Below are 8,467 nucleotides of genomic sequence, written 5' to 3' on the forward strand. Positions count from 1 at the left end.
ATAGCGCGCAGAGGCCTCAACTGAGATCAGGGACCCACTGTGCTATGTGCTGTACAAACACATAGTGAGAGATGACCCAGGCCTTGGAGAGGTGTCAATCGAAATAGATGAAGAAAGCATTAGCGCCATGGGACACTGAGGCCCAGAGAGATGAAGTGATTTATCCAAGTTCACACCGGGAGTATGTGGCATAAAAGGAAACTGAACCCAGGTTTCCTGAGTCCCAGAGCTCCTGAGCCCAAGGCCAGCGCCTGAACAACAAGCTCCGCCCTCCCTCTGCAGAGATACATGGTGGTGACTGGTGTAAGGAAATAGATGAGAAAAGTTCAGAGGACTCAGGAAGAGAGAAATCAGTAGTGTAGCTGCGGGGGCAGCAGGGGGAGCAGCCGCTCCCCCTGAGGACATTTTCCAAAAGCGGCGCCTCTCCAGAGCCGGGTTTTGCATGCGGCCGCTGACTTGCTCTCGGCTCCGCGCCACCCTCCCGCATCCCCAGCCCAGCTCGCTCGCTGGCTCCGGGGGCTGCAGGCAGCGTCGGCTGGTTGCCTAGCTCCCCGGGGATGAGGAGGAGGAGGCTCCCAGCACATCTACCTCCCCTTAACCCTAGGCATTAGACAAACCTTCCTACAGTCTTCCTGAGCTGAGTCCTAGGGCCTTGAGCTTAGAACCCAGGCTCAATCCATCACGCACAGCTCTGTGTTCACCCACACCTTGGAATAAACCTCGCTGCAAAGCAACAGCCTTCTCTCTCCTTCCACCGGTATCTCTGACCTTATCCATCACACCTGCTATTTCTGCCTCCGATCATGCTGCTCACAAACGGCTCTACTTATCAGCACTGCAGTAGGATATGTGAGAGTTTGCAGCAGCCACAGCCCAGGGAGGGAGGGGTGGCGCTCTACTGTTTAAAAATGTTGCAGACACGTTTTCTCCCAGCAGTAATTTTCAACCTGGTCTTTGGGCTGGGCTGGACTCTGGCTTTCTGGCCAATAGGAAAACCAGCTTCCTAGAGATGTTTGTCCATGATGCTTCTAGGCTCTTGCTCATGAGGAGGTTTGGAAAAACTATATTTTTTTTCTCAAAATCGGTAAATGTCAGTAATCGTAGATTTCATCACACATGCACAAAAAACCCCCACTGCTGATAACTGAAACTGACAGGCAATGTAGCTTGATAACTTCTCAGAGTTTGATTTAAGGCTCTTGACATTTTGTATAGTTTGAAAGGTAGAGCAGAACCAAGGTCATTGCTGGAAGGCTTCACAGAACCAGCCTGGGCAGGGAGGAGTGGAAGGTGGGGGAGCTGCAAACGAGGGAGGCAGCGCCGAGGCCGAGGGGCTGTTTGTGAAAGAAGGGGCGAAGATGAGAATGATGCACTGGAGTAGCAATGTGTATTGATGAGGAGGCAGACTGTACAGAAATGAGAAGTGATGGAATGGATAAGACAGAGTCTGGGCCAAAATCACTTGGGGGAAGAAAGCTACCAGAGGGGTTCCCCTGGGCTAGTGACTGGTGTGTGCTAAAGCCCCCAGGATCTGATCTGGATATGGAGAGGGAGAGAAACCTTTGTAATGCTTTTAATTAAATAAAATACTGCTGGGAATTGTGTGATTGTGGGAGACTTTAACTTCCCAGATACAGAGTGGAGGACAAGTGCTACTAATAATAGAAGGGCCCAGGTTTTCCTGGATGCGACAGCTTTCTTCACCAAATAGGCGCTGAACCAACAAGAGGTGGAGCCATTTAGATTTGGCTTTGGTGAGCAGTGAGGACCTCAGAGAAGAGCTGGTTGTAGGGGACAACCTTGGCTCGAGTGATCATGAGCTAATTCTGTTTAAATTAAATGGAAGGATAAACAAAGAGAGCTCTGCAACTAGGGGCCTTGATTTCAAAGGGGGCAAACTTTAAAAAACAAAGGGAATTAGTTAGGGAAGTGGACTGGACTGAAGAACTCAAGGATCTGAAGGTGGAGGTGGCTCGGAATTACTTTAAATCAAAGCTGCAGAAGCTCTCTGAAGCCTACGTCCCAAGCAAGGGGGAAATATTTGCAGGGAAGGGTTGCAGACCAAGCTGGATGAGCAAGCATCCCCAACAGGTGATTGGAGAACGCAGTGTAGGAATACAGTGAGAACTGCCAAAAGCCAAGCGAAGCTGAACCTAGCAAAGGGAATTAAAGCCAATAGTGAAAGGTTCTATAGCCATATAAATAAAAGGAAAGAAGAAGTGGGCCCACTAACCACTGAGGAAGGAGGAGTTATTTAAACTTAAGCGCCCATGTGGACACAAGAACAAATGAATAGAAACTGGCCAGCAACAAGTTGAGGCCTGAAATTAAACCGTTTCTAACCATCAGAGGAGTGAAGTTCTGGACCAGCCTCCCAAGGGGAGCACTGGGAGCAAAACCCTAACTGACTTCAAGAAAAGTTGATGGAGGGGATGGGATGGTGGGGCAGCCCACAATGGCATGTAGCTGATCTGCGACTGCGAGCAGCAAAGATCTCCAATGGCCGGTGATGGGACGCCTCCCGCCCACCCACAGCTGTTACTTATACCTAAATGCACTCCCCCCGCAGCCCTACGCATGCTGGCTGGGGAATATCACTGCTGTAGTGTCAGCTTTTAAGAGAGCTTCACGTGCAACACTTCTAGTATTACGGTAAGTTAAAACAAGCTACAGTAGATTGGGACATTAATACTCTATTCCAGTGTTTGCATTAGCATATTAAAAGCAATAACACTTAACAGACCAGTAGATCCAGGACATTACTAGCACACTTTCCCCCCACCGATACCTAGTAGTTGCACTGTTATCTCCCATAGCTACTTACGTTGCAGCTTTTTTTGTTAAAACTAAATTGGGAAGAAAGACGACTGATTCAGAACTTGTTTAATGGTTACTTTATTGCTAAAGGGTGAAGTGGGGTGTAGGCTGGGAGGGAGGAAGGTTTCTATGATGTAGGCAAGATCAGGTGTTTTATCCAAAACCAGAATATGAGTGGTGCTGGTCTTCTTGGCGGCTGGCTGACCTTGAATTATTGTCAAAAGTTAGAGGGTGTACTCTTCTCCTTCCTCTCATTTTGGTTGAGGATTCCATTGATAAAGGGATTGGCCTCAAATACCTGGTTGTAGGACTCTTCCATGGTGTAGTTTTCATCTTGGGTGGCCCTGTCCTAATTATATTAAAGCCTATACTTTAGTCTTTGTAATTATCGGTTATAACTCTGTAGCTTTTTATGAAGGCAGGAGTAAAATAAAAGTAGCTGCAATCGTTCCACAGTTAACTAAAACTGAACATTTACATAATTTAAATCAGACTCCTCATCTTCATTTTTGCTTAATAAATAAGTCCATAAGAAAACTCGGTTGGGAAACTGCTACAGTTTACTTAGAAAGTGCACTTCTCCTCTATGGGTCATAAGGATCCTATCTGTCTGAATACTGGCTGCTCTTTCTTTCTTTGATCTGCAGAGTGACTGATGCTTTTCAGACATCAGTTGTGGGTACAGGAGGGTTTCATTGCATCTTCTTTCTTGGCCCCAGCTACTGTTCTCCCTTCTTGTTGCATTGATAGTGCGTGGGTGTCTCTCGGCTTTTTTTAAAAATCATATATGCTAGGGACAGTCTTGTCCTCTTCTCCTCTCCTGATGTCAGTGTAGATGCAGGCAGTGCAAAATGTACTACAGTCATATAGTATCTCAAATGCAAAGCTGCATTTCTCTGATCTGAGGTTTGAAGAACAATGTGGAACTAGCTATTTTACAGGATGGGTAGATTTCATTCCTGTAGTAACAGAACTGGTGATAGGAAAGCAGGAAGGGGGGTGGTGGGTGGTGGTGGTGGTGGTTGTTGTGGTTGTGGTTGTGGTGGTGGTTGTTGTGGTTGTTGTTGTGTACAGCTTAAATTGGTTAAAAACCCTAACTTTTAGTACTCAGTGTTTCAAAAGTGTTAGGCTGCCAACCTGTGTCGTAGAGATGTCTTTTGTTTAAAAAAAAACCCCATGAATAAAGCTACTTTAAGGGAAATTACTGCTTTGTCCAACCCCGAAGAGCTATGAAATCTTTGCTCCCCAGTTCTCATAAAACTTGTATTTGTCATGCGCTTTTGGTGGCTTTAGTATTATGATCTATTATAAAGAAGGTGCATTTCATTGATTGATTTTAAAATGAAATTAGTAACTGGAAAAAATGGCCAGTATTTTTTTTTTAAACCTGTGACAATTATAAACTACTGTATTCTGTTATTTACTTTCTAGAATCGAAAGTATATCTAAGTATAATCTAAAGTTCTCCTGCAAAATGCCGGCTGTGCAAACCCTTCCGTGGTTGGATCATTCTTGTGTTTTTATTTTAAGTACAAAATAAATATGTATAACAAATTTAAAAGTACGTAATTAGTCATTTGATATGTCGGGTGGCGCCTTTTTTTATGTGTTTGCTCCCCCTGAAGTTAGAACCTGGCTACGCCACTGAGAGAAATGGAGGGTTCTTGGAAGAGTACTGGGGTGACTTGCAGGGGGAATCTGAGGGAAAAGATGGGGAATAAGGGGTCTGTTGGACTGAGTCAGCTTGGAGAAGACAGCTTGAATAACTATGAAACAGGTCTGGAGCTGGCCTAGCTATTTCAAATTTACTTTGTAAGGAACAAAACCCAGAAGTGAATTCTGCTTATTAATCTGCAAAGGGGAAACATGTCAGCACCAATGTGAATATTCAAGCGATTGGTGGGGGGATTCTTTATTAATCCGCGACCAAAGAGGGCCATTGACAATACCCTAGCTTAGAGCAGATTTATAGTCACCTATAGTCCCATAGCCAGACAATGAAGCAGTGAGAGTTTGGGAGACCAGTAGCGGTGGCTGTGGGAAGGAGGAGGAAAGGCTTGTGGCCAGGAGGAAGATGGAGGAGGGTAGGATTCTTGGGCAGAGCCAGTTTAGCCCTCTCTGCCTTCTCTGGCCAAAAAGCCCTCTTCTCCAGCAGACTGAGCAGGACATTTGATCCATGCCGCTGAGTCTAGCCCTTCCACAGGCCAATAAAGAGAGAGGCAGAAAAGCCAGGGTGGGGAGAATGGGCAAATCAGTCCAGAGTAAATATCTCAAAGTCAAGAGCCGTGACTAGATCACAGCCTGACTCTATGAAACAAAAGAATCTTGAATCACTGAGGGATATATTGTAAAAGTCCTTCACAGTGAGAGAACAATCAGAATGCACGCGCACACATTGCATGCACAAATTTCTGTATTTCCATATGCAAACCGAGCCATTCTATCTGCCAATGGAAGTTCAGGCCCACAACTGCCTGATCTGGGCATGTAAACACTGGGTCAGATTCTCAACTGGAGGACATCAGTGTGTAGCTCCACTGAAGTCAATGGAACTATGCCTGTTTACGCTAGCTGAGGACAACATGGTTAATGTTTGGTGCATTTAGCCGGCAGATGAGCATTTTGCATGGTGGTGCCATTGCACTGGGCTTTGAACGTTTGGGCTTCTCTGTAAGACACATTTCCCCGGCGTCAGCTGTTACTGCGGCCAATCCAAAACAAGTTCCAGGATATTCCCATTCTACCATGTTAAATTCCTTTAAACAGACCTCCCTGCTGTATGTTACAGGATTTTTTTTTTTTTTTTTTGGTAGCAGCTGGAGTGAATTACTTCCTTTTCGAATCTCTGTATTTACTTTTCTTCATATGGCACCATCTGCTACAATTCAGGTGAGCAGAGTTTGTTGTGAGTGCTGCCCCCTGCAAGCTCTGCCTTCTTTTCTGACACTTGCATTAGAGGTGTTTTGCCCTGAGAGTTTTGTTTAGGGTGCAACAAGCCAGATTCTCCCCTGGAGCTACAGAGATTGACAACAACGGGGAATCTGGCCCTAAAACTTCAGAATTATCTTTATAAAAGGGAAATTTAAGCTGACGATCAGCAAAATATTCCTAACCATAAAATCTATCAGATTAGACTGTTAATAGTTTCTTCAGGGAGGATGCCTCATCTCTTGAGACACTGAAAGCTAACTGGACAAAGTTCTAGAAAATGTACTATATAGAGCAATCCCGCTTTATCAGGAAACTTAACTTTCCTATCAGTTTGTAGAATTCTATGACCAAACAATCTGGACAAACTTCTGATTACGTAAGGTGATGTGAAGTAAGTGTACTGGTGATAAGACCAATGTCCTTCACAAAATCAAAATGCATTCATTCCAACTCACTCGGACGCTCCTTCCCTGGACTGTACTTCAAAACCTCAAAATCACTGCCAATGCCATTACAAAGGGTTAGCAAAGTACAGTGCACTCTTCAAGTGCTAATTTCAAACTCAATGCCTGATTTATACTATGGCATCATGATTGATTGAGTAGATTAAGTATATTATTGACCACCTTTAAGGAAAACCTACACTTACATAGCTACACCGCAATGAGGGGCAGTCAGATTGCCCAGCGCTTTGAAAGGAATCATTAGCAGTCTCTACTATGTTAAGCAGCAATTAACTGAGGAAGGATGCAGATCAAACAGCATGGTCTCTGCAGATGGAAACTATCCCTCTGTTCTTATAAATTCTTGCTGCTTGCTTTACTGTTAAGGTTATAAAGACAACTATACAAAACAGCTATCTTTCTCAACACAGAGCATGGCTGTATTTACTAGATACTGCACTCTGTCCAGTGGTGGTTCTTGGCTGATCATCACAAATACCTCCAATTACATTCACATGTTTGGGGCCTGATCCATGCAGTTCGATGGTCTTGAACTTGATTCAAAGACTGGCAGTGAATCCTGGCTCCACTTCAGTCAATGGGAGTTTTGCCACTGTAGTCTATGAGGCCAGGATTTCACACTGTGGGTATTTCCATAGGAAATTTTAATGGGCTTTGGATCAGGCACTTGTCTGCACCAGCCTTTCTAACTACCAAGGACTGACTTTCTTGACTCTTCTACATTTCACTTTCAATTAAGCTTAACGGGATGAAAATAAGCAAAGTGAAATTGAGGCTGGGGGTTAGAGGAAAATGCCCCAATGACAAGATCTATTTTACCGTGGCAAAGGGCAGGTCTACACTACAGCTTAAGTCGATATAGCTTCCGTCACTCAGGGGTGTGAAAAAGACCGACACCCACCCCCCGAGCGACGCAAGTTTTGCGCTGTCCACTCCAACACTACGCAGACAGGAGATGCTGTCCCACCGACATAGCTTCCACTTCTCGCCAAGGTGGAGTAATTGTGCATTGGTGCTGCTGTGCGCTGTAGCACTGTAATGTAGACTTGCCCAAAGTCTCCAAAGGGAAGTGGTGAAAACCCCATCGTTTCAGGCATTTAGGGGTAGATGGGACAAAGCACTCCTGAACATATTTTAAGGAACACATCTTCACCTTCTCTGGGAGAAAGAGCAGATCGTTTAATAAATCTCAAACTCCAATGTCTATTTCCAAACACTTTGTACTTGGAGATAAATTATTTGTCATTCACAAAATCAGCTGGGAAAGAAGGATATAGTCACAAAACTTAAACACACAGGAGTTTCAATGAATTATCATCATGCTATTGTATATTCATTTATTGATGCCCAAAGGAATTGGAGGTGCTTCCTGCAGTCTGGCATTGATAGGATTACACACAGTGAGGAATGAACTTAAAGGGGGAATGGTGTGTATATAACAACTGCCAGCACAGGTCATCAGCATGAATACAACCCAGAACCAACAGCACAAGCTTCTTTACTTCTTAACTTAAAGAAGTACATTCATTAGCAGACAGCAGTAGCAGACATTTATCTTCCATGCATGCCAACAACCAGAGGGAGATAATGCTCACACACATTTAGCCTGTGTGCATATACATCTCTGGAACTGAAAGTGTAAGAGATGCCGGGGAGTGGATCTCTGTCTGTAGCAATGTATTTCTAGTGCGCCACCACCACAGTATCTGGATTCCAAATACAAAATAATCACTCCAATTTGTGTCTACAAAAGGCTCCTTGCCACTCCGTTCAGGTGCTGTTACATAGAATGGGAGGGGAGAGTTGCTTTCAGTTTAGTCACAGAATCCCTATATCGATGTGCTCCTTTACACGTATGGAAGTGCTTTCTAGGGTGTCCTACTGAATGAGTGTGACATGAATGCTCAAGCTGATCCTTAGCAATTCTATCATTAGACCAAAAATTCCCATAGAAACTTACAAACCTTTTAAGTGTTGAAGGGACTCCCCGTCTTAAGTATGGTTATGTTACCCAATACTTTGTCTCAGAAGTATTATTAGAATTATTTTACATTTATGTTGTGGTAGAGGCTTTAACCAAGATCAGGGCCCCATTATGCTAGGCACTGGACACACAGATAGTAAATGACAGTTTCTGCCTGTAAGTGTGTAGGTGTGCATGGCCGTCCCTCACTGTCAATCTCTGAGGGCAGCCACGCCTCTTTGCTACACAGCCCCAAAATGCTTACAATCTAAGAGACAAGACACAACAGGTG

Source organism: Terrapene carolina, unplaced genomic scaffold, assembly GCF_002925995.2.
Source record: "Terrapene carolina triunguis isolate 2854851 unplaced genomic scaffold, T_m_triunguis-2.0 Scaffold69, whole genome shotgun sequence".
Lineage (NCBI taxonomy): Eukaryota > Metazoa > Chordata > Testudines > Emydidae > Terrapene > Terrapene triunguis.